The sequence below is a fragment of the Scyliorhinus torazame genome, chromosome 24, assembly GCF_047496885.1.
Source record: "Scyliorhinus torazame isolate Kashiwa2021f chromosome 24, sScyTor2.1, whole genome shotgun sequence".
Lineage (NCBI taxonomy): Eukaryota > Metazoa > Chordata > Chondrichthyes > Carcharhiniformes > Scyliorhinidae > Scyliorhinus > Scyliorhinus torazame.
The window spans coordinates 49,255,879-49,281,401 of NC_092730.1; the positions used below are offsets into that span (position 1 = coordinate 49,255,879).

Consider the following 25,523-nt stretch of genomic DNA (forward strand, 5'->3'; position numbering starts at 1 on the left):
GTATGGAGGACATTTGCAATGAGGAGCGGTTGAATAAACTCGGTTTGTTCTCACTGGAACGACGGAAGTTGAGGGGCGACCTGTTAGAGGTCTATAAAATTATGAGGGGCATAGTCAGAGGCTTTTTCCCAGGGTAGAGGGGTCCATTACTAGAGGGCATAGGTTTAAGGTGCGAGGGGCAAAGTTTAGAGTAGATGTACGAGGCAAGTTTTTTTACACAGCACAGTGGGTGCCTGGAACTCGCTGTCGGAGGACGTGGTGGAAGCAGGGACGATAGTGACATTTAAGGGGCATCTTGACAAATACATGAATAGGATGGGAATAGAGGTATACGGACCCAGGAAGTGTAGAAGGTTGTAGTTTAGTCGGGCAGCATGGTTGGCACGGGCTTGGAGGGCCGAAGGGCCTGTTCCTGTGCTGTACTTTTCTTTGTTCTCCTTTAGATTTACACACTTCTCTGGTATCACCATTCTCATGATTCACACAATCTTCTGGTGAATACACTCCCTGCTTTATACATTCCCCTGTTGTACACACTGCCCTGGTTTACACACTCTCTGGTTTACAAACTCTCAGGTTTACATAATTTTTAGTGTGCACATTCTCATGGTTTTGCACACTCTCCTGGTTTACACTCACTAATTTTAAACACTCTCCTGGATGGAAACTCCCCTGGTTGTAAACATTCCTCTGATTTCCAGGTGCCCGGATTGTGGAAGTGCCTCCCCTCCACACACAAAGTCCAGCTCTATGAGTTCATCCTTATCCTTGTTTCTCTGTCACACTCTCTATTTTTCTTGTCTTTCTCTCTCATTTTCAATATGTCATCAGGAGTGTTGTGGACACAGTGATAACATGTGTAACACTGGCCCTCACTGTGAACACTGGACACAGTGATAACACGTCGAACACTGGTCCTCACTGTGAACACTGGACACAGTGATAACACGTGTAACACTGGCCCTCACTGTGAACACTGGACACAGTGATAACACGTGTAACACTGGTCCTCACTGTGAACACTGGACACAGTGATAACACGTGTAACACTGGCCCTCACTGTGAACACAGCTGCCGTGTTGTGGGTGAGACGGTCAGTGTCCCTCCTCCACACAGAAAGTCCGGCTCTGTGAGTCCATCTTTATTTTTTAAATTTGCTATTGGGATCAGAATGGTCAGAATCTGTGTGTCACTGTGAAAATCTCCACTCTCAGAGGGGGTGGGATTATTCTTTAACTGGGTGTCCCTGCTTGTTGAGTTTGGGGTTCAGTGTTACCGGGCAGTGCAGGAGGATCACATCAAACAGGAAAATCTCCACTGATAGAGAGGAGATAAATTGTATTTTCACCTTCACGAAAGGTGGGTCATCAATGAATTTAGATTTAAAAATATGACTGGCTGCTGCCGGGTATTTAGGTAAACAGAAAACTCAGAGAATTGATCAGTGAGATGAAAATCTATAATTAAGACACGGATTGGGAACAAGTGCTGAGAAGAGGGAGAATTCTGCCCTGGGAAATGTCATTTCCAAACCTTGTGTGTGGATGTGAATATTGTGGAAGAGAGAGTGTGTGAAAGGGGCGGGCCAAACAGGAGAAACCAACTGTGTTTGTGTGTCCGCTCTGACCAGGAGATCTCCCAATCCCTCTGGGACTGAATGGAAATATTTTTCATTCCAACAATCCCCCTGTTCCCCTCCTACTTTTCCATGTTGGATTTCAGGGCAGTTTCGATGCTGCTTTCCAGATTTCTGTGGAAAAGTTGGGAAAATGAGAGCGATCGGGTGAGAGAGCGCGAACAGTGCATCAGTAAAACGGGGTTAAATGCAAAATGGAGCCTTCAAATCGCGTGAAACCTTTTCTACAGCAAACATGAGAGTGTGAGAGACAGGAAGGAATTATCCTGGGACACTGTGGAGCTGGAATTTGAGTGGAATTGGAGAGTTTGGGACGAGAGAAAAACACAGAGAGGCAGCAGCAGCCTGGAGCTGAGAGCAGGTTGTCTCCGCCCCGTCCGCTCGCTGCCTTTAAGTTGCTCAGTGCCGCCACCAGAGGCTTCATTTCTCACCCACATTGACGGAGAGATTTTGTGCAGAGTCTCGGACATGAGCGATAGTGCAGCCGCCGAAACGGCTCCTCCAGCCGCCGCCCCAGTCAAGGCTGTCAAGAAGCAGAAGGCGGTTCCCCGGAAGAAACAAGAAGGTCCCGGACTGGGCGAGCTGATCCTCCAGATTGTGGCGGAAAGCGGCGATCGCAAGGGGATTTCCTTACAGGCCATAAAGAAGGCGCTGCGGAGCAAAGGGGTCGATGTGGATAAACGGGGGGCCCAGATCAAGCAAAGTGTCAGGAGGAGTGTGGACAACGGCAGCTTGGCTCAGGTCAAGGGCACGGGCGCCTCCGGCTCTTTCAAGATCGTTAAGAAGACAACCGGGGGGAAAGTGAGACAGACCGGAGCAGGCAAGAAACCTTCAGTTAAGAAAACAGCAGCCAAGAAATCTCCCAAGAAACCATCAGCCACGAAAGCTTCAGTGAAGAAACCAGCAGCCAAGAAATCTCCCAAGAAACCAGCAGCCAAGAAATCTCCCAAGAAACCAGCAGCCAAGAAATCTCCCAAGAAACCAGCAGCTAAGAAGGCGGCAACTCCCAAAAAGAGCGCGAAGAAAGCAGCCCCGAAGAAAAGGTCTCCTGTGAAAAAGACCACGGGCGTAAAAAATCCGACCCAATCGAGGGCCAAGCCCAAAGTCAAATCAGTAAAGGCTAAGAAACCAGCAAAGAAGTGAAAGAAGGCGAGCAAATTGTAAACCTGAACCCAAAGGCTCTTATCAGAGCCACCCACATCTCTCCGGAAAGAGCTGACCCCCCGACCAATGAATCGCTGTCCCGGTGCTGGGAGCAGATTTCAGACAGAAATGTCAATCCAGTATTGCCGCTCACTCGCTGACATGCTCTGCACCGGGCCTCTCCCCCCACTCTGCACTAAAACACAGGGATGTTGCTGCCTCTTCTAACCCGGATGTGTCCGGGGCAACAGTCACAGTTTGTGTTAGTTTCATTATTCACAGATTCAGGGGAGAGTCTGTAAAAGAGTTACATGGCGAAGAAATCCCACCTCATAACTTTAACACTTTATATCAGCTGGAAGGGATGTTAGTAAAATCCCCAACCCGTCTGGGAGAGGAGTTGTGTGGGGATGGAATAGGAGCTGGGGTTGAAATAGGAGCAGATAGTTGGGCTGGTTCTAGAAAGGAGTGAACTGAGGCGGGAATATTACTGACAAGTCTGGATTTAATAGATCTGCGATTCTAACTAGCTGCTATCTGATGTTGCAGTTTGTACGTGTTGTTCAGCGCGCTCTTTTCACTTCTGTTTGGAATATAAAATGTGGGTTGGAGCAGGCAGGAGGCGGAGCTGGATGATCAAAGACATTTCACTGCTCTGTCTGTCACTCAGTCTGCTCCCCGCCTCTCTCTCTCAGTCAGGTCGGGGCGGGCTGTATAATAAAGGAAAGAGCAGCAACTCGTCTCACATTCGGCAGCGATTTGACTGAACAATCATCATGTCTGGCAGAGGTAAAGGAGGCTAAGGACTGGGTAAAGGCGGAGCAAAGCGGCACCGCAAAGTGCTTCGTGATAACATCCAAGGCATCACCAAACCAGCAATCCGCCGCCTGGCTCGCCGTGGCGGCGTCAAGCGCATCTCGGGTTTGATCTATGAGGAGACTCGCGGGGTGCTGAAGGTTTTCCTGGAGAATGTGATCAGGGATGCGGTCACCTACACTGAACACGCCAAGCGCAAGACCGTCACCGCCATGGATGTGGTTTACGCTCTTAAACGCCAGGGCCGCACTCTCTATGGATTCGGCGGCTGAGAAAGTCAATTTGACAATATAACAAAATCCAAAGGCTCTTTTAAGAGCCGCCCAAATCCTCACAATGAGACCACTGACCTTAGAATGGCAGCAGCATAACTCATCGAGCTGGTTTAGCGACTCATAGCTTGGAAACCTCGATTTCCTGTTAAAACGGGTGCCGTTAGAGCAGGAAATCCTTTCCGAGCATTGATTTCTGTTTTAACTCTTTTGAAGAGCCGGTGCAGATTCGATGGGCCGAATGGTCTCCTGCAGTATAAATTCTATAATTCGGCGACATAGTTGTACAGTCTGAAACACGAAACCATTCTCCGAGGTCAAACCTGTAACCGCGCACAATGAACACTGACATTGATCAGAGACACTATTTACATAACTGATCTGTAAACACCGCCTCCTCCTTCCATCTCCCCCAGAACAGTCGCTGAACGAATCAGCCAATTTTCCCTTTGATACCTATCGCTCTTTGCATTGAAAGAACCGATATCGCTGATCAGATAAAAATGAGACAGAATTCCGCCCCTCAATACGAGCTTTATCCCAGTCTGTTGTAGAACAATCAGGGAGTGAATCTGAATTTAATCCGGGTGCTCAGGCAGTGGGTCGAATCTGAGACAAAAATGGGACCAGGAATCATTGAGAAGTTTTTGATATTTATAACTTGAGATTGAGTTTGTCAGTTTTCTCAAATATCCGTTCCTTGTCCCTGTGAAATTGGCGGGCTTTTTGAAATTGATGGTTTGTCAGTTGCAGGTCCACCAATCAGGGCGCTGATATCCTTGCCGCTCATCGCTCTTTTCAAACTTGTCCACGGGATCGGGCTGCATCCAATGAGGAGAAGTGGGCGGTCACTATAATGTCTTAAATAGGCAGCGAGAGAGCGGCGCTAGCATTCTCAGCGTGTGCGTTTCCCCCAGTTTCACATCATGGCCAGGACCAAGCAGACAGCGCGCAAATCGACCGGAGGCAAAGCTCCTCGCAAACAGCTGGCTACCAAAGCGGCCCGCAAGAGCGCTCCAGCCACGGGCGGAGTGAAGAAGCCCCATCGCTACAGACCCGGCACTGTGGCTCTGAGGGAGATCCGCCGCTACCAGAAATCCACCGAGCTGCTGATCCGCAAACTGCCCTTCCAGCGCCTGGTGCGAGAGATCGCTCAGGACTTCAAGACAGACCTGCGCTTCCAGAGCTCCGCCGTCATGGCCCTGCAGGAGGCCAGCGAGGCTTACCTGGTCGGGCTCTTTGAGGACACCAACCTGTGCGCCATCCACGCCAAGCGAGTCACCATCATGCCCAAAGACATCCAGCTGGCCCGCCGCATCCGCGGGGAACGCGCCTAAAGCCCGGCTTCATCACCAACAGCAACAAAGGCTCTTTTAAGAGCCACCAAGTCTGTCAGGAAGGGAGCTTCACCACCCAATACTCATTTGACGTGATTTCGAATATAAGCATAGGCTTTAGGAAGCTTTATTGAAATCACATACCAGAATTATTCCCGGTCCTGAGTAAGAAACGAGTCACATAGTAACCCACTTAGATAGCCATTGCAGAAACATCGACACATTAAATAGCAGAGCAGAAACTCTACAGGATAGATTGGATCGCAGGCTTCCTTATTTGAGCAATATTATTGGAACGCGCTACGGATTGATACCATAAAGCGTTAAATATTTTCATATTAAGTAGCAGAGCAGAATCTCGAGTGTCAAAAAATAATTCGCTCTTTTTCAGATCAAGTGAGTGGCTCTGAAAAGAGCCTTTGGGTTATTAGATTAAAAAATGGTCGCTTCACTTCTTGCCGGCGCCAGCGCTGCTTTTCTTGGGCAGCAGCACGGCCTGGATATTAGGCAGCACCCCGCCCTGAGCGATGGTCACCCCTCCCAGCAGCTTGTTGAGCTCCTCGTCATTGCGGACGGCCAGCTGCAGGTGCCTGGGGATGATGCGGGTCTTCTTGTTGTCCCGGGCCGCGTTGCCGGCCAGCTCGAGGATTTCAGCGGTCAGATACTCGAGCACAGCAGCCAGATAGACCGGGGCTCCGGCCCCCACACGCTGGGCATAGTTGCCCTTTCTCAGGTGCCTGTGAACACGCCCCACCGGGAACTGCAGTCCAGCCCGGGAGGAGCGAGACTTGGCCTTGGCCCGAGCTTTACCGCTGGTCTTTCCTCTTCCAGACATTGTCCCAATTTCACAAACACTTTCACACAGAATGAGGAAACCCGCCCACATTCACTTCTCTTATAGCTTCAGGAGGAATGGCGGTGCACACATTGCTGATTGGTTATCTGAACAACATTGCGGAGTATGCTTCAACGTGACCAATCAGATATCTGTTTGAAGCACCAATCAGGGGGATCCCGGGTACTGAGGTCGAAAAGTTTGGGCGCCAAATGTTCAGATTCCAACCGAAGATTGATTTCAAAACTTAAAAGAGCGCGAAAAGATTTAAAAAAGAGAAAATTGAATAGGGACCGTAAAAAATGTGAATAAATCTATGAATATTGAGTGTAAGAATGTTGGATTCTCTCTCTATCCCTAGTCCACAGTTTCTCTTCATCTGTCAGTTTCTGATTTCGTGTTTTCTCTGTAACTGACAACAAACCCAAAATAAATTAAAGCAAAATAATGCGTTGCTGTAAATGTGAATTAAGGAGAACGTGCTGGATAAACTCAGCATGTCCGGGGGCATCTTTGTAAACGTTTTGAATCTGCAGAACGTGGATTTAGATCCGAAACTGTCTTCAAATATTTTTACAATTTGCAGTCCAGTCGGGTTTAATCTGGCTGCTGTTTAAAACGCTCTCAGTCGCCGACAGAATGTCAAATATACGGCCAAGTGAAAATTTTATAATTTGTTTCCATATTGTATACTGCTTCCTCAGTGTTAAAAGTGGAGCGAGCAATTTGGAGCTCGTGTCAGTATTGAAATGGAGTTTTCCCACACCACTGGTGTGCTCTCAATAAACTGATCGATTATTGAGTAAACCTGAACATAAATGGAAAGGGAGGTTTTTCGGAACCTGAACACAAATTGAAAGGGAGGTTTTGGAGTTCTATTGTCTCTCCAAATCTAGCGACAGGGACTGAATATGACCAAGTCAGAAACCAAAGACACACAGCGTCACCGAGCAGTCACGAAATGATGGGACTTTATTATCAAGGCACGAAGGATGTTATGTTCCAGTGAAACGCTATTTGAACGGATTTGGCTATTCTTAAACTGATAATTGAAAATATGATAGTTTGGCTGCTTTGCAGAAATTGTGGGTGGCTCTTAAAAGAGCCGTTGGGTTTTGATGAGTTTGAGAACAGTTTTACTTGGAGCTGGTGTACTTGGTCACCGCCTTTGTCCCTTCCGACACGGCGTGCTTGGCCAGTTCCCCGGGCAGCAGCAGGCGCACGGCGGTCTGGATCTCCCGGGAGCTGATGGTGCTGCGCTTGTTGTAATGGGCCAGGCGGGAAGCCTCACCCGCGATGCGCTCGAAAATATCGTTGACGAAGGAGTTCATGATGCTCATGGCCTTGGAGGAGATACCGGTGTCGGGGTGAACCTGCTTCATCACTTTGTAGATGTAGATGGAGTAACTCTCCTTCCTGGCTCGTCTCCTCTTCTTGTTGCCCTTCACTGGTACCTTCTTCTGGGTTTTCTTAGCGCCCTTCTTGGGAGCTGGAGCTTTCTTGTCCTCAGCCATGGTCAGAGCAAACTGCAGACACACAATAACTGAGAATTGCCACACAACTGTTCTTTTCTCGACTAACTCAGTGAACTATGTTAATGAAGGATGGGTGAGAGACCAAGTCACCATTGGTGAATTTAGAATGCTCAGACATTTATGAGCATCTGATTGGTTGTTTCAGGTACCCAATTAGAGCAATTTCCCCTCCCATCCACAAACTTCTGTGGCCAGTCAGATTCCCCTAATTGACACATTGCTCTGACTCTGGGCCTCCCTCTGCCGGCAGCAGCACATTCTCTCTGCTGGTAAAAACACGTCACTCTCCAGGGGCTGTCCCGGGTGCCGGCTATACCGCGCATGCGTGCCCACTCAGCCCGATCAGGCAGTGCGCAGGCGCGGTACACAGCGGGCCGGACCGCCTCCTCCTGACGTCACCGGGCTGTCCAAGGGCAGCTTCTTTGCAGCAACAGCAGGTTGAAGCGGCGCCAGAGAGCAGATCCTCCATTTTGTAGCTGGCAGCTGTGAAGAATTGAAAATGGACGGTTTTGTAATAAGGAAGAGAGGGTCAGAGACACAAACAGGCCCGGATCACACATCTAAATCTGTGGGAGAGAGTCGCTAAGGAGAGTCCACAGCAACACAAAGCAGAGCTGGGGTGAGCTCCACGGCCTCTGCTCAACAACCCATTAAGAAGAAGCTGGAAACAGGAACACAGCAGAATAAAGGTGATATTTGAAGGTATGTCTTTATAAATTGTGCCAATGCAAATCAGGATCCCCTCTGGCTGATTTGTTTGCTGATGAAACGTGGAAGCTCTCTATGTCTTACCTTGCAGACATCTTTTCAATTCTAAACACACTGAACCGCAAATTGTCAGGGAAGGAGGATGATTGCTTTTGGCGCTGTGAAGAATTTGATGCTTTCCAAAAGTAATTGAACGTTAGGCAACTGCACGTAGAAAGCCAAACCTACTACATGTTCCCCACACTGCAATGACATCTCGAAGAAAACGGTTAGGAAGGGAACTGTTGATAGACTGGCTGCGCTGAACAACAGTTTTTATCGCTATTTTCCAGAGGAGAAGTTTCAGATTTTGAGAGAGAATTAGTTGGTGAAAACTCCCTTTGAGTTCGAGACCCCAGACTCAATTTACTGATTTATAGCTGACTCCAAATGTACAAACTGAGCTTCTGCACCTTACCTGTGACAGCACATTAAAAATAAGGCACAACTCCATGAGGTTTTCAGAATTCTGGCATAGCGTCTAGGAGGAGTATCCAGTACGGAGTAAAACAAGCATTCTTTTGCTATTACACATCACAGGGATCTACATGTTCAAGGTTGGATTTTTCATCCTCAAAAGGATGAAGACAGCACAAAGGAACCAGCTGAACTCTGCACCTGATACACACACTGCCCTCTCCTCTAAACCTGATTGGAGTGAGATCATAAGGACCAAGCAAGTTCACCTACTGGATTAAAGGTAAGAGAACATAGTGGGTCACGGAGGTGTGGGTCCCAAAGGCTGGCCAGCATGGGTCCCAAGGGATAGCCGGTTGGTTAAAATGGGTTGCAGGTAAAAACAGTTTAAAAGTACTGCTCTGTAAAATTCTGCTGATTCAGTTCATCCACTTTTCCTTCATTTACCAGGACTAACTGATCTAATGTCATTGATGTAGTACATATGTTACAGATAAGAACATTTATAACTGAAGCAGAATGGAAAGGCAGTTTCAGACATCAGGACAAGACCAGGTCTCATGCTACAAGAAGAGACCTGAGCACTGATACATTGTTAGAATTATTATTGGTAAACATGCAGTTACTGAAGAAGAATTTTAAAATCCAGGTTTGGCAGTATGTCATGGTGCTCATTACAGAGAAAGTGCTGCAAACTGCTCCGAACTGTTTGTCAACAATTCAAGTGGAGACTGGAGAAGCTTTCCACTGGAGCTGAGTTCATAGATTTCATCGAGTCTACAGTGGCCACTCGGCCCATCAAGTCTCCAACGGCCCTTGGAAAGAGCATATTAATAATAATAGATTGTCACAAGTAGGCTTCAATGAAGTTATTGTGAAAAGCCCCAGTCGCCACATTCTGGCGCCTGTTCGGGGAGGCCGGCACGGGAATTGAACCCACGCCGCTGGCCGTGTTCTGCATTACAAGCCAGCTGTTTAGCCCACTGTGCTAAACCAACCCTCCCCAACTACCTAAGCTCACACCTGAACCCTATCCCCACACCTCCAACCCTTCCCTAACCTTTTTTGGGCACTAAAGACAATTTAGCACAGCCAATCCACATAACCTGCACATCTTTGGACTGGGAGGAAACCGGAGCACCCAGAGGAAACATGGGGAGAACGTGTGACTCAGTTGACTGTGTAAACCAGGGGAGTGTTCAAATCATATTCAATTTCAAATTGGAAAGGAGTGAAAATGAAGTCAGTCAGTGAAATGGTAGTTTGCAGAAAGTGAGAGTTTCAGGGGCTAAGTGACAGTGTAATAACAAACAAGCTGCAGGCAATGACTGCAAATTGAATATCTCATTGGGACAAACACACAGCTACAAAGGTGATTGGTTGAACCCGAGGGCGCAGGGCCACTTGCACCCACACACACACAGGGTCTCAGTCTTGCGGGAGTGGAGCTGCTGCTTTGCTACTGGAGGTGGGAGTGAGACTACCTGGGGCCTGTTGCTGCTCCCTCCCGGGGTGAAGGCCCTGACCTCTGTCCTCCCACCCCTCTGCCTGAGGTGGGACCACATGGGGCCTGGTGCTGTTTCCCCTCCCGGGGTGAAGACCCTGCCTTTGGTCCTCCCGCCCCTCTGCCTGAGGTGCGAGTGGGACCGCTTGCGGCTGCTGTTAAGAAAAGGACTTTGTTTCGGGCCCCCACAGGGCTGAACAGGGCCGACCGCCCACCATTCCCACCCCCTGTGGCGGGTGTGGGGCAGCTTGGGACATTGATTTCGGCCCCTCCAGGGCTGAAGAACGCTGCCCCGCTTACAGTGACTATCTGCTGTTGCCCTGCAGCTCCTTCTCTTGTGGCACCTGCTGTTGTGGGGCCATGTCCTTCCCCATGTACCCTGATCTCAGTTACAAGGCCATGCCATACCAGGGCCAGTAACCCAGGGGCACCCTCCACTCTGCCGGGGGCACGGTGGACAAGTCACTATGCGGGGAAGACAGCCTCCTCGCCCTTCCGCAACTTGGGGTCAAATGTTATGCCCACCCAACCATGGCCATCAAGGCGTGCACTCGTGCGATGGCCGGGGTCATCAGCCCTTTGGCCATCGTAGCCGCTTCTAGGATGTACGGTAAGGCCGTGTTTTTCCTGCGAGCCGAGCAGGCGGTCTACCGTGTCCTGGAAAGGGGGCTCACAGTGGGTGGGACACACGTGGTGGTGGACCCATTGGAGGCCACCGCCGAATGTGTCGTTCCTTCAAACGTCCCGCTCTACCTCCCCACCGAGCTCCTCCTCCCCATCTCAACTTCCTGAGGGAGGTCAGGTCCGGGGTGGCGCCGCTGACACTCGGCCTGCGGGACACTTCCCTCAGTCATGAATACTCCTTCCGGCGTCAGGGTTTTGTCTGCCTGACCCGGGAGGAGGTCATGGAGGGAGGATTTGTGGTTCCCCACCAAGGGAAGGACCATAAAGTGATCTGGTCTGCGGATGGCATGCGGTGCCATGCCTGAAGTGGGCTGGGGCATATATTCGCCGGAACTGCCCCACCCTAACGGCCACTGCCAACACCATCTCCAGGCCGGCCATGGCTGGCACAGCCCCCCTCTCCTCCACCACCTCTGTCTGCCCAGCACACCTTGGCCCCATCACGAGTACTGACCCCGTGCCCGTCCCAACCAACACAGAGGCCGCAGCCTCACCTCGCGATGCCGCCGCCACCTCGCAACAACATGAGGGGCCTGGAGAGACAACACACAGGCTCCGGAGGGCGGTGGGGACCCTGTGTACAGTCCCGAGCTGGATGCTGTTCCGGCCCCACCACAGTCCCAGGGGCTCAACAGATGCGGAGGGGGGGGGCATTGCAGAGGGTGGGGGGGGGTTGCTGCCGAGGGCCCTCCAGCAGTGGTGGCCCCGCAGCAACACCAGCTTGCCCACCGCAAGCACCAGCGGCCTGGGTTGGAGGTGGTGGTGGATCTCGCTACCCCCTCCCCAGGCGAGCGGGGTTTGGTATCTCCTGTGTTTATTTCCATCACCCTGATGCCCAGCCCCGTTAAAAAGGCCAAAGCAGCCGCCAAGGCAACCGAGCTGCCGTCGTCACCCGAGCAGGGAGGCCTGGGCGCGGGCGGAGACGTGACCCCCCAAATGCTTGTTCTGCCCGGTGCAGTTTTACTCCCCGAATACCTTTTGTTCATCGCTGGGGGCCGGCGGCAGCCACCAGAGCCCCTATATCTTCGGGTCGTGGGCGGGCGACGGGGAGGAAGGCTCCCCGCTCACAAGACCCAAGCAGACGATGCGAAGGAGCACAGGATCCATCCCGGAGCTGTTCCCGGGGGTCTTTCCGGGTCTCTCCGAGGGCCCGGCATCGACGGCGGGGTCGGTGTCGCCACGGACTCTGAATCGAGGGGGGGCAGCCTGCGAGGAACCCGCCTGAGGATGATCCTGGGGGTGGGATCGACTCGGACCAGGGGGAGCAGTGCCAATCTGTTCTGTTCCTCGCGGGGCTCCTCAGGGAGTGGAGGGGGCAACAACCCTCTACTCCCTCTGAGCAAAGTTATGGGTGATTGGTGAAGGACACACGCTACAACTGACTTGGAGGTAACCATAGCCAGCCTCAACATCCACGGCAGCAGGGACGCGCATCACCGTTTCCAGTGCTTCTCTGTCCTCCGGGATGCAAAGTATGGGGTGTGCTTCCTGCAAGAAACCCACGCCATTCCGGGGGACAAAGCTAAGTGGACCCTGGAGTGGCAAGGGGGTGTCTTCATGAGCCACTTGGCCCCACGTTCGGGCGGGGTGGCTATCTTGATGATTTCCCATTTTCAGCCAGAAATCTTGAGGGTCAAGGAGCCAGTGCCAGGCCGTCTGTTGCATTTAACGGTCCTTGACGGGGACGTGGTGCGTCACTTTGTGAATGTATACGCTCCCTGGCCGGGCCGCAGCAAACGACTTTCTTTGACAAAGTGTCCACTCTTCTTGGCACCATTCCTGTGGGCGAGTGCATCATCCTTGGAGGGGATTTCAATTGCACCCTCCAGGACAAGGACCGTGGTAGAGTCCAGTGCAGCACGCAGGCGGTGATGAAGTTAAGAGACCTGGTCAGGTCCTTTGACTTGGTGGGCGCCTGGAGAACTCTCCATCCTGAATCTCAGGTGGACACATTTTATGGGCCCTCTGTTGGGAGCGTCCAGAATCGACCGTCTTTACATTTCTAGGACGTACTTGCCCAGCGTTCAGACGGCCTGTGGAGCAGGTGCTGTGCTCGGATGACCACCTGGTGTGGGCGGGGCTCAGCCAGCTCCGCGCTCAGGCACGGTCCGCGTACTGGCACTTTAACAACCTGCTGCTGGAGGACAAGAGGTTCCTGGAATCGCTTTGTCATTTCTGGGCCGGCTGGAGAAAGAAGCGGGATGGCTTCCCCTCCTTGAGGCTATGGTGGGACTTGGGCAAGACTCATATCCGCGCCTTCTGTCAGAGGGACACAAAGCGGTCGATGCCAGGGCGGAAATCCACGATCGCCAAATTGGCTGAAGAAGTCTTCCATCTGGAGTCACGTCTCGCTCAGCCTGATGAGGACCCACCCTGGGGCTGCTGTACAGGGAGAAGACGGGCGCACTGCGGGACCTGCAACTTGTCGGGTCCCACGGCGCGTATGTGAGGTCACGGATCCGTCTCCTGACAGACATGGACCGTGGCTCCCCCTTCTACTCGCTGGAAAGAGGATGCAGAGCCAGTCGGCCGACGACGGTCCCTCGTCTCGGATCCGGAGGGGGTCAGGACCCCAATTAGGGACTTTTATTCTGACCTCTTTACTGCAGATCCGTGCAGCGAGGACGCTTGCAGAGTTCTGTGGGAGGACCTGCTGCAGGTCGGCCCGGAGGGCGTCGGGGTCTCGACCAAACCGTCAATCATCAAGAACGGCGCCCTCGACAGCAAGACCCCAGGGCTGGACGGGCTGACCATGGAGATCTTCAGTGCGTGCTGGGACGTCCTGGGGAGTGACTACGTGGGGTCCTGGGGAATGTATCGTGACCGGGGAGATGCCCCTTTCGTGGTGCAGGGCCGTTATGGCGACCGGTCTCCCTCCTCAGCACGGACTACAAAATAATTGCCAAGGTCATGTCTTTGCACCTTGGCCCTGTGCTGGACCACATGATCCACCCTGACAGTCCCACACCGTCCCGGACCGCACCAATTACCATGATCCACCCCGACAGTCCTACACCGTCCCGGACAGCACCATTTACCATGATCCACCCTGACAGTCCTACACCGTCCCGGACCGCACCATTTACCATGATCCACCCTGACAGTCCCACATCGTCCTGGACCGCACCATTTACCATGATCCACCCTGACAGTCCCACACCGTCCCCGACCGCACCATTTACCATGATCCACCCTGACAGTCCCACACCGTTCCCGGACCGCACCATTTACCATGATCCACCCTGACAGACCCACAACGCACCCTTTACCATGATCCACCCTGACAGTCCCACACCATCCTGGACCGCACCATTTACCATAATATCCATCTGGTCCGGGACATCCATCATTCCCAGACGACTGGGATGTTGAGCGCCTTCCGGTCTCTTGACCAGGAGAGGGCGTTCGACAGGGTGGGGCACGAGTATTGGCTCGGGACTCTGCGAGCCTTCTGGTTCAGGACGCACTTTGTCTTCTGGATCCGATTATTGTACGCTTCCTCGGAGTGTCTGATTAAGGTTAACCTGTCCCTGACGGCGCCCCTTCACTTTGGGAGAGGTGTGCGTCAGGGCTGCCCCTTGCCCGGCCAACTTTATTCTCTCTGCGTGGAGCCTTTCCTGCGCCTCCTGCGGAGGAGGTTGTCGGGGCTAGTTCTGAGTGAGCTGGGCATGGCGGTGGTCGTTTTGGCTTAGGCTGATGATGTGCTGCTCATGTTCATTGACCCCGGTGACCTGCGGAGGATGCGAGAGTGCCAGGCTGTGTACTCCGCCGGATCTTCTGCTGGGACCAACCGGGCTAAAATGTTCCGGACTCCTGGTCGGTCCATGGCAGATGGACCCCCTCCCAGAGGAGCTCAGGCCTTCAGCTGGCGCCGGTCCAACATCTACTTGGACCAACATCCTCGACTTGGGAGTCTATCTTTGCCCGGCAGAGGAAGCCTGGCCGGCGAACTGACAGGAGTTGGAGACCAAGATCACCGCTCGCCTGGGACGCTGGACAGGACTGCTCCGAGTGATGTCCTACAGGGGTCGAGTTCTCATCATAAACCAGCTGATAGCCTCCATGTTGTGGTACCAGCTGGTCACTTTGATCCCTCACCTTGACTTTGTCACAGGCATCCAGAGAACTCTGATTCGGTTCTTCTGGGACAATGGATTGCACTGGGTCGCTGCAGAGGTCTGCAGTCTCCCGCTTGCGGAGGGCGGTCAGGCGCTGGTGTGCCTTCGCATCCAGATCACGACATTACGCCTTCAGACTCTGCAGCGATACCTGGACGTTGAGCATCCTCCATGATGGTGTGCCCGGGCGAAGTATTTCTTCCCCCAGGTGCACGGCCTGAACTACGATGTGCAGCTCCTGTTCGGTGACCAGCAAGGTCTTCAGAATTCTTTGTTGACGCTGCCTGTCTTGTACCAGGATCTTCTCAAAGTCAGGAACAGGCGACATATTTCTTCTGCCAGGTGCACAGCCTGAACTATGACGTTGACCAGCAAGGTCTTCAGAATTCTTTGTTGGCGCTGCCCGTCTTGTACCAGGACCATCTCAAAGTCTGGATCAGGGTCCCCACGTGCCACAGCTCTCCGCTGTCAGAAGTAGTGGCTCTCGTAAGGGAGCCGCTGCTCAGGAATCCGCACCTCAGCCAATATCCATTCCGGTGGCTGGCGGAGCGGAGGGCTGTGGATGTCGGGGTGACCAGGATCGGGGACATGCAGGGTGGCAGAGGAGTGCACCTGATGACGCCCTACGAGCTCACCGAGCGCGGTGCTGTATCCATCCAGCACGCGGCCAAAGCCATCCGAGGCCTCAAAATGGTCGTGCTCGGCCCCTAGGACTCGAGACGGCGCAGTTGTGCGGTGGCATCCCGTCTGAGCGGACCCCTGCTCGGATGGAATGCCACGTTGGTCCCAGGACCCGGAACCCCTTCCGGGCGCCGGTACCCCACAACCCCAGTCGCTTCATGTAGACACCCCCCGTGCCTTTTCGTACCGCGCAGATGTGTTTCCTGTACGGCCTGCTGCTGCACACCTTCCACCTCCTTGCCCTCGCCCGCCATCCGGACACGGCTTGGCGTGCCTTGCTGCTGTCCGGCAGCGGAGGTCCCAACTGGAGTTCCCTCTACGGAGGCGTCTTCCCTATAAGACTTGGGGACCTGGGATGGAGGGTGCTGCACAAGGCAGTGTCGTGCAACCATCGCTTAAATCACCACACGGCCTCCCCAGAGACCTGCCACTTTTGCGGCCTGGTGGAGTCTGTGGAGCATGTGTTTGTTGTCTGTCTTTGGCTGCACTCCTTTTTTAGTTTTTTGACGATATTCTTGTTGAGGTTTTCTTTGCACTTAAGCCCCACGCTCCTGATCTATGGACATCTGGTGTGGGAAGGTGGGGAAGCGGGGAAGGCGGAGGACCTCCTTGTGAACCTGCTCCTGAGCCTGGCCACACTTGCCATTAATAGGTCCAGGCAGCGGGCGACCGAGGGGGTCGTCCGGCCTGAGTGTCTGCCCCTCCTCCGCAGCCTCGTTCGCGGCCGGGTGTCCCTGGAGTGGGAGCTTGTGGTGACCACGAGCACACTCGAGGCCTTCCGTGCTCGGTGGCCGCCGTAGGGGTTGGACTGCCTCATCAACCCTGATTTTCACACTTTAATTTAACGTGTTTTGTTCCGTTTCCGTTTCCTTTCTGATTCCTTTTTGGGCTCTGCTCCAGTTGCTTTCTTTTTGGAGCACCCCCCGGTTTGCTTTTGTCCCTCAGTTAATTTTTGTATTTTTACTTTCGTTGTCACGCCGTGCATCACTCCAGAATAGTCGGTGGATGCAGGGTTTTAATCCTGCTGCGTGGAGATAAATGCAGCAGGTCATCACTCACAAGGGAAGAAAACACAAGAAAAAAAACCAACACAAAAATATTATGACAGTTGTTAAACCCGATAAAACCCCCCACACACATTGCCCCCAACACGGGCCCTATAGGAGGTTTTGCTCTATATGTGATGACAGTGAAATGGGGAATATTCCCCTTGATTCTCAATGCGGAATTGCTGCGGGGATCTGCGCACGCCCGGCGTAACCCCGCCCCCTGCCTGTCGTCACTGAGGGTGAGAGCGCATGTGCAGCCCCTCCAGCCCAGGAACAGCGTTCTCATTGCAGCAGCACATCCATCTGGGAGTGTGAGCAAAGAGGCTCAGAGATCATTACTGACTTGGGGGGGAGTTCAGGGAGAATCGGGCGCTGTTTGCAAGAGGCGCAGCGGAGCACGATCTTGTTCCGGGACTTGGAGTGAGCGGGGGGGAGGGAGAGCTCTTTCTGGGCCTGGCTTATTGTCTGATTCTGGGTTAGGATTTGGAGAGTATTTTCTTTCTTTTACTGATTATCAGTTGAAAGAATAGGTTGATCTATCATTGGCCCCATCTGACCCTGATTTACAAGAGATATGTTATCTTCCGCCCAGTCCAACAGATGAAGAGATGAGTTCCAAGATGATGATTCCTCAGCAACGTGAATGTGGCGACTTGGGGCTTTTCACAGTAACTTCATTTGAAGCCGACTTGTGACAAGAAGCGATTTTCATTTCATTTCACATGGTTAGGTGGGGTTACTGGGTAAGGGTGGAGGCGTGGAACGCTCTTTACAAAGATGGGCTCGATGAACCGAATGGCCTCCTTTTGCACTATAAATTCTGTGATTATCAGTTGAAAGAATAGACTGATCTATCATTGGCCTCATCTGACCCTGATCTACAAGAGATATGCTTTCTTCCCCCTAGTTCAACAGATGAAGAAATGAGTTCCAAGAACAAGATGATGATTCCTCAGCAAAATGTATGTGCTGCCGTCTCCTTCTAACTGACAGTAAGTACAATATTAATCCAACATTGCAGAGACACAGACACAACATCAGCTCCACCGTCACAGAGAAAAGAAGCAGTCACACTCACATTGACCTCAAGTCCCAGATAAACATGTCCAATCCAACAGTGATACACGAGAGGGCAGGTGGGGTAATTTTCCACAATTCACCCCCCCCGCCATATCATGGAACGTTGGATCAACTTGTTGTGATAATAGCTTTTCGTAAAGTAATCAGTCTAGAATTAATTAGGTACAGATTCAGCAATGTGTAAGTATCCATTTGCACTTTTTTGTAACTTTGTTGGATTAAAATGTATCAGAAACACTTTAACCTCACAAGTTGTGAACCTTTGGTGCAAGTAAAAAGTCAGATAGTACAGCTGATTTAAAAATACAGAATTATTCGTAAGTTTCTACTGAGACAAGTCAGAAAACAAGATATTGGGGGAATGTCCAATTCACATAACAAGCATGTCTTTCGGGACTTGTGGGAGGAACCCGGAGCATCCGGACTAAACCCACACAGACACAGGGAAAACGTGCGGACTCTGCACAGGCAGCGACCCAAGCGGGAATCAAACCTTGGAATCTGGCACTGTGAAGCAATCCCCTGATTTACACAATCCCCTGGTTTACATCCCCCTGCTTTATACACTCCCCGGCTTTATACACTCCCCTGCTTCATACACCCCCCTGCTTTATACACTCCCCTGCTTTATACACTCCCCTGCTTTATACACTCCCCTGCTTTATACACTCCCCTGCTTTATACACTCCCCTGCTTTATCCACTCCCTTGCTTTATACACTCCCCTGCTTTATACACTCCCCTGCTTTATACACTCCCCTGCTTTATACACTCCCCTGCTTTATACACTCCCCTGCTTTATCCACCCCCCTGCTTTATACACTCCCCTGCTTTATACACTCCCTTGCTTTATACACTCCCCTGCTTTATCCACTCCCTTGCTTTATACACTCCCTTGCTTTATACACTCCCTTGCTTTATACACTCCCTTGCTTGATACACCCCCTGCTTGATACAACCCCCTGCTTAATACAACCCCCTGCTTGATACACCCCCCTGCTTTATACACTCCCCTGCTTTATACACTCCCCTGCTTTATACACCACCCTGCTTTAGACATCCCCCTGCTTTTCCACTCCCCGGCTTCATACACCCCTGTGCTTTACACCCCCCCTGCTTCATACACTCCCCTGCTTTATACACTCTCCTGCTTCACACACACCCCTGCTTTATAAATCCCCCTGCTTGATACATCACCCTGCTTGACGCACTCGCCCAGCTTGACACACTCGCCTGCTTGATACATCCCCCTGCTTGATACACCCCCCTGCTTTATACACCCCCCCTGCTTTATACACCCCCCCTGCTTTATACACCCCCCTGCTTTATACACCCCCCTGCTTTATACACTCCCCTGCTTTATGCACCCCCCTCCTTTCATCCCCCTGCTTTATACACCCCCCTGCTTTATACACCCCCCTGCTTTATACACACCCCCTGCTTTATACACCCCCCCCCTGCTTCATACACCCCCCTGCTTCATACACACCCCTGCTTTACACGCCCCCCTCCACACACCCCCCACCCCACCCCCACACACCCACAACCCCCCCAACCACACACCCCCACACCCCCTCCACCCCCCCTCAATACTCCCCCCTCCACACACATCCCCCCTCCACACACCCCCCCTCAAACCCCCCCACACCCCCTCCACACACCCCCTCCACACACCTCCTCCACCCCCCCTCCACACACACACCCTCCACACCCCCCACACACCCCTCCCCCACACCCCCACAGCCCCTCCCCTCCCACACTCCCCCCCCCCCCCCTTCCCCCCACCCTCCACAACCCACCCCCTCCACACACCCCCCCCGGCTTGGTATATCCCCCTGCTCTATACATCCCCCTGCTCTATGCACTCCCCTGTTTTACGCACTCCCCTGCTTTACGCACTCCCCTGCTTTACGCACTCCCCTGCTTTACGCACTCCCCTGCTTTACGCACTCCCCTGCTTTACGCACTCCCCTGCTTTACGCACTCCCCTGCTTTACGCACTCCCCTGCTTTACGCACTCCCCTGCTTTACGCACTCCCCTGCTTTACGCACTCCCCTGCTTTACGCACTCCCCTGCTTTACGCACTCCCCTGCTTTACGCACTCCCCTGCTTTACGCACTCCCCTGCTTTACGCACTCCCCTGCTTTACGCACTCCCCTGCTTTACGCACTCCCCTGCTTTACGCACTCCCCTGCTTTACGCACTCCCCTGCTTTACGCACTCCCCTGCTTTACGCACTCCCCTGCTTTACGCACTCCCCTGCTTTACGCACTCCCCTGCTTTACGCACTCCCCTGCTTTACGCACTCCCCTGCTTTACGCACTCCCCTGCTTTACGCACTCCCCTGCTTTACGCACTCCCCTGCTTTACGCACTCCCCTGCTTTACGCACTCCCCTGCTTTACGCACTCCCCTGCTTTACGCACTCCCCTGCTTTACGCACTCCCCTGCTTTACGCACTCCCCTGCTTTACGCACTCCCCTGCTTTACGCACTCCCCTGCTTTACGCACTCCCCTGCTTTACGCACTCCCCTGCTTTACGCACTCCCCTGCATTACGCACTCCCCTGCTTTACGCACTCCCCTGCTTTACGCACTCCCCTGCTTTACGCACTCCCCTGCTTTACGCACTCCCCGGCTTTACGCACTCCCCGGCTTTACGCACTCCCCGGCTTTACGCACTCCCCGGCTTTACGCACTCCCCGGCTTTACGCACTCCCCGGCTTTACGCACTCCCCGGCTTTACGCACTCCCCGGCTTTACGCACTCCCCGGCTTTACGCACTCCCCTGCTTTACGCACTCCCCTGCTTTACACACTCCCCTGCTTCATACATCCCCTGCTTTAGCGTATAAAGGGTGTATTAGCTGGGCTGGTTTAGCACACTGGGCTAAATCGCTGGTTTTTAAAGCAGACCAAGGCAGGCCAGCAGCACGGTTCGATACCCGTACCAGCCTCCCCGAACAGGCGCCGGAATGTGGCGACTCGGGGCTTTTCACAGTAACTGCATTTGAAGCCTACTTGTGACAATAAGCGATTTTCATTTCATTTATGCACTCCCCTGCTTGAACCACTTCCAATCGTTTAGAAGCTCCACTGGTTTCCACACTTTCTTGTTGCGCACATCCCTCTGTTTTCACATTTTAAAAAACAAAAAAAATTGCCGTTCGTTTTCATTTATTGTCCAGAAACAAAGGATTCTTCTTCGCTTTCTCTAATAACAGTCTGTCGCCATCTGGCTCAGCAAACAATCCTCCCTATTCCCCCCCGCACCCAGCTCGCCTCCCACTGACCCCCCCCCCCCCCGCCCAGCTCCCCTCTCCCTGAACCCCCCCCCCCCCACCCCCGCGCAGCTCCCCTCTCCCTGACCCCACCCGCCCCCCCCCCCCCCCGGCCCAGCTCCCCTCTCCCTGACCCCCCCCACCCAGCACCCCTCTCCCTGACCCCACCCGCCCCCCCCCCCCTGGCCCAGCTCCCCTTTCCCTGACCCCCCCCCACCCAGCACCCCCTCCCTGATTCCCCCCCCCGCCCAGCTCCCCTCTCCCTGACCCCCCCCCGCCCAGCTCCCCTCTCCCTGACCCCCCCCCGCCCAGCTCCCCTCTCTCTGACCCTCCCCCCCCCCCCCACCCAGCTCCCCTCTCCCTGACCCCCCCGCCCAGCTCCCCTCTCCCTGACCCCCCCCACCCTGCTCCCCTCTCCCTGACCCCCCCGCCCAGCTCCCCCCCCCCACAGCTCCCCTCCCCCTGACCACCCCACCCCCCCCATCCAGCTCCCCTCTCCCTAACCCCCCCGCCCAACTCCCCTCTCCCTGACCCCCCCCCCGTCCAGCTCCCCTCTCCCTAACCCCCCCCCCCCCGCCCAACTCCCCTCTCCCTGACCCCCCCCCTCCGTCCAGCTCCCCTCCCCCCGCCAAGCTCCCCTCTCCCTGACCCCGCTCCCCCCCCCAGCTACCCCCCCCGCCCAGCTCCCCTCTCCCTGACCCCCCCCCGCCCAACTCCCCTCTCCCTGACCCTCCCCCCCCCCCCCCCCAGCTCCCCTCTCCCTGACCCCCCCGCCCAGCTCCCCCTCCCTGACCCCCCCCCCCCCCCCCGCCCAGCTCCCCTCTCCCTGACACCCCGCCCCGATGGTCTCCTTTTTAAAAATAATTGATTTAAAATACAGTTTTGTCCAGGTTGTGGATACAGGTATATACCTGACAAAACAAAACACAGACTCCAGGAAATATACCCAGACAGGAGGGGTCTTTCCTCCCCTCTCTTCTTTCCTTTTCACTAATCATCTAACTGGGCAATTGTTCGTTTCCCCTTCCCAGTTTTCTTTGCGTTCTCTCACCGTGCTGTGGTTGCTCCTACTGTCGTCTTCCCCTGTGCTCTGCACCCCCCCCCCCCCCTCGCCCGTTTTAGTTTCCTTCTCTTCCCCCTTCTGGCTACCCCTTTTTGTCCCTTTTCCCCCCTTCACTGCTGCCCCCATTCTTTCTTGCTGGCTGGCTTTTGTTACATCACCTTCCCCCCCACCCCGGTCCTCCCTCGGTTTCCTCTTTCTGTCTCGTCCTGGCTATTTCTCCCGGGCTACTCGCTATTTATTCATGTGTTGGCCACAAACCGGTCTCGGAGCAGTCGGGTGAATGGCTCCCATGTTTTGTGGAAGCGCTCTTCCGACCAAGGATGGTGAATTTGATATTCTCCATTTGGAGAAATTCCGATCGGCCGGGAAGCCAGTCTGCAGTTTTAGGTGGTGCTGCTGATCGCCAGCCGAGCAAAATTCTACGGCGGCCGATCAGGGAGGTAAAGGCATCCGCCCTCCTCCCCATGAAGAGATCTGGCTGGTCTGATACCCCAGAGACTGCCACTTGCGGGCATGTCTTCACTCTCATCCCTAACACTTTGGACATTGCCTCGAAGAAGGCTGTCCAGTACCCACCAAGTCTGGGCAAGACCAGAACATGTGGGCGTGGTTGGCCAGGCCTCCTTGGCAGGTTTCACATCTATCCCCCACCTCTGGGAAGAACCTGATCATTCGGGTTCTGGTCAAGTGGGCTCTGTGTACCACTTTTAGCTGCGTTAGGGTGAGCCTCGGAGGGAGAGTTGACCCTGTGCAGTGCGTCGCTCCAGAATCCCCACCCTATTTCGAACCCCAAGTCGTCTTCCCATTTCCTCCTTGTCGTTCGTACATGTCACTACAGTTCCCTCTGCCTAGGATGTCTGCGCCCAGTAGCTCTTCCAATAGTGTCTGTCATGGTGGTCGTGGTTATGTCCTTGTCTCCTTCCTTGAGGAAGTTTTGTCGCTGCAGGTATCTGAGTTTGTTGCCTTTAGCTGGTTGGAATCGCTGCGTCAGTTCTTCCAGTGTTGTGACCCTACCGTCAGTGTATCGGTCCCTGACTGTCAATGTCCCCCACATCCTGTCTCCACCTTTTGAAGGTGGCGTCGGTGAGTGCTGGTGTGTACCTGTGGTTATTGCAGATGGGGGCTTTGTCGGATATTTTGGTCAGTCCGAATTGCTGCCGTAGTTGGTTCCACGTCTGGAGGTGGCTATCAACACTGGGCTGCTGGAGTGTTTCTTGGGAGAGCCGCCTTGGTGAGGGCCCGGGGGGAGGTCCCCTTGAGGGGGTCTCCTCTGCGTGCATCCACTTGGCTTCTGCCTCCTTTGTCCATCCCATCTCTCTTGGATTGGATTGGATTTGTTTATTGTCACGTGTACCGAGGTACAGTGAAAAGTATTTTTCTGCGAGCAGCTCAACAGATCATTAAATACATGGGAAGAAAAGGGAATAAAAGAAAATACATAATTGGGCAACACAACATATACAATGTAACTACATAAGCACTGGCATCTTATGAAGCATACAGGGTGTAGTGTTAATGAGGTCAGTCCATAAGAGGGTCATTTAGCAGTCTGGTGACAGTGGGGAAGAAGCTGTTTTTGAGTCTGTTTGTGCATGTTCTCAGACTTCTGTATCTCCTGCCCGATGGAAGAAGTTGGAAGAATGAGTAAGCCGGGTGGGAGGGATCTTTGATTATACTGCCCGCTTTCCCCAGGCAGCGGGAGGTTTAGATGGAGTCAATGGATGGGAGGCAGGTTCATGTGATGGACTGGGCGGTGTTCACGACTCTCTGAAGTTTCTTGCGGTCCTGGGCCGAGCAGTTGCCATACCAGGCTGTGATGCAGCCTGATAGGATGCTTTCTATGGTGCATCTGTAAAAGTTGGTAAGAGTCAATGTGGACATGCCGAATTTCCTTAGTTTCCTGAGGAAGTATAGGGGCTGTTGTGCTTTCTTGGTGGTAGTGTCGATGTGGGTGGACCAGGACAGATTTCTGCAGATGTGCACCCCTAGGAATTTGAAACTGCTAACCATCTCCACCTCGGCCCCGTTGATGCTGACAGGGGTGTGTACAGTACTTTGCTTCCTGAAGTCAATTACCAGCTCTTTAGTTTTGCTGGCATTGAGGGAGAGTTTGTTGTCGCTACACCACTCCACTCGGTTCTCTATCTCCCGCCTGTATTCGGACTCATCGTTATTCGAGATCCGGCCCACTATGGTCGTGTCATCAGCAAACTTGTAGATGGAGTTGGAACCAAGTTTTACCACGCAGTCGTGTGTTTACAGGGAGTAGAGTAGGGTGCTAAGTACGTAGCCTTGTGGGGCGCCGGTGTTGAGGACTATTGTGGAGGAGGTGTTGTTGTTCATTCTTACTGATTGTGGTCTGTTGGTAAGAAAATAGAGTATCCAGTTGCAGAGTGGGGAGCCAAGTCCTAGGTTTTGGAGCTTTGATATGAGCTTGGCTGGGATTATGGTGTTGAAGGCGGAGCTGTTGTTGAAGGCGGAGCTGTAGTCAATAAATAGGAGTCTAATGTAGGAGTCCTTGTTTTTGAGATGCTCTAGGGATAGGGAGTGTAGGGCCAGGGAAATGGTGTCTGATGTGGACCGGTTGCAGCGGTATGCGAATTGCAGTGGATAAAGGCGTTCTGGGAGTCTGGAGGTGATGCGCTTCATGATCAACCTCTCGAAGCACTTCATTACGACTGAAGTCAGGGCCACTGGTCGGTAGTCATTGAGGCACGTTGCCTGGTTCTTCTTTGGTACCGGTATGATGGTGGTCTTCTTGAAGCAGGTGGGGACCTCGGAGTGGAGTAGGGACAGGTTAAAGATGTCCGTGAATACCTCTGTCAGCTGCTCCATGCAGGCTCTGAGTGCACGACCAGGGATCCCGTCTGGACCCGTCACCTTCCGAGGGTTCACTTTCAGGAAGGCCAATCTGACTTCGGAAGCTGTGATGGTGGGTATGGGTGAATTATGGGCTGCTGGGGCACTCGCCAGCGGATTGTTGGTTACCTGCTCGAACCGAGCATAGAATGCATTAAGTTCATCGGGGAGGGGTGCGCTGCTGCCAGAGATACTGTTCGGCTTCGCTTTGTAGCCCGTTATATTGTTTAGTCCTTGCCACAGCCGCCGAGAGTCTGTCTGACTCTAGCTTGGTTTGATCTTCTCTCTTGGCATTCCGGATGGCTTTGCGGAGGTCGTACCTGGATTTCTTGTATAGGTCAGGGTCGTCTACCTTGAACGCCTCAGATCTGTCCTTCAGTAGGGAGTCAGTCTCGCGATTGAGCCATGGTTTCCGGCTGGGGAACGCACGTACTGCTTTCTTTGGCATGCAGTCGTCCACACATTTGCT

General features: G+C 53.3%; 1 long non-coding RNA gene across 2 annotated transcripts in view; it reads left to right on the forward strand.

Moving 5' to 3' along the window:
* The first annotated feature begins 7,989 nt into the window (after positions 1-7,989).
* LOC140400052 (uncharacterized) overlaps positions 7,990-25,523 on the forward strand; it is a 64,098-nt gene continuing 46,564 nt past the window's right edge. The window contains exons 1-3 of one of the 2 annotated variants that reach the window (XR_011938010.1): positions 7,990-8,276; positions 8,862-9,021; positions 17,682-17,766. This is a non-coding gene — a long non-coding RNA (uncharacterized lncRNA). The remainder of the gene's footprint in view (positions 8,277-8,861; positions 9,022-17,681; positions 17,767-25,523) is intronic. The other variant, XR_011938011.1, reaches the window with a different exon arrangement.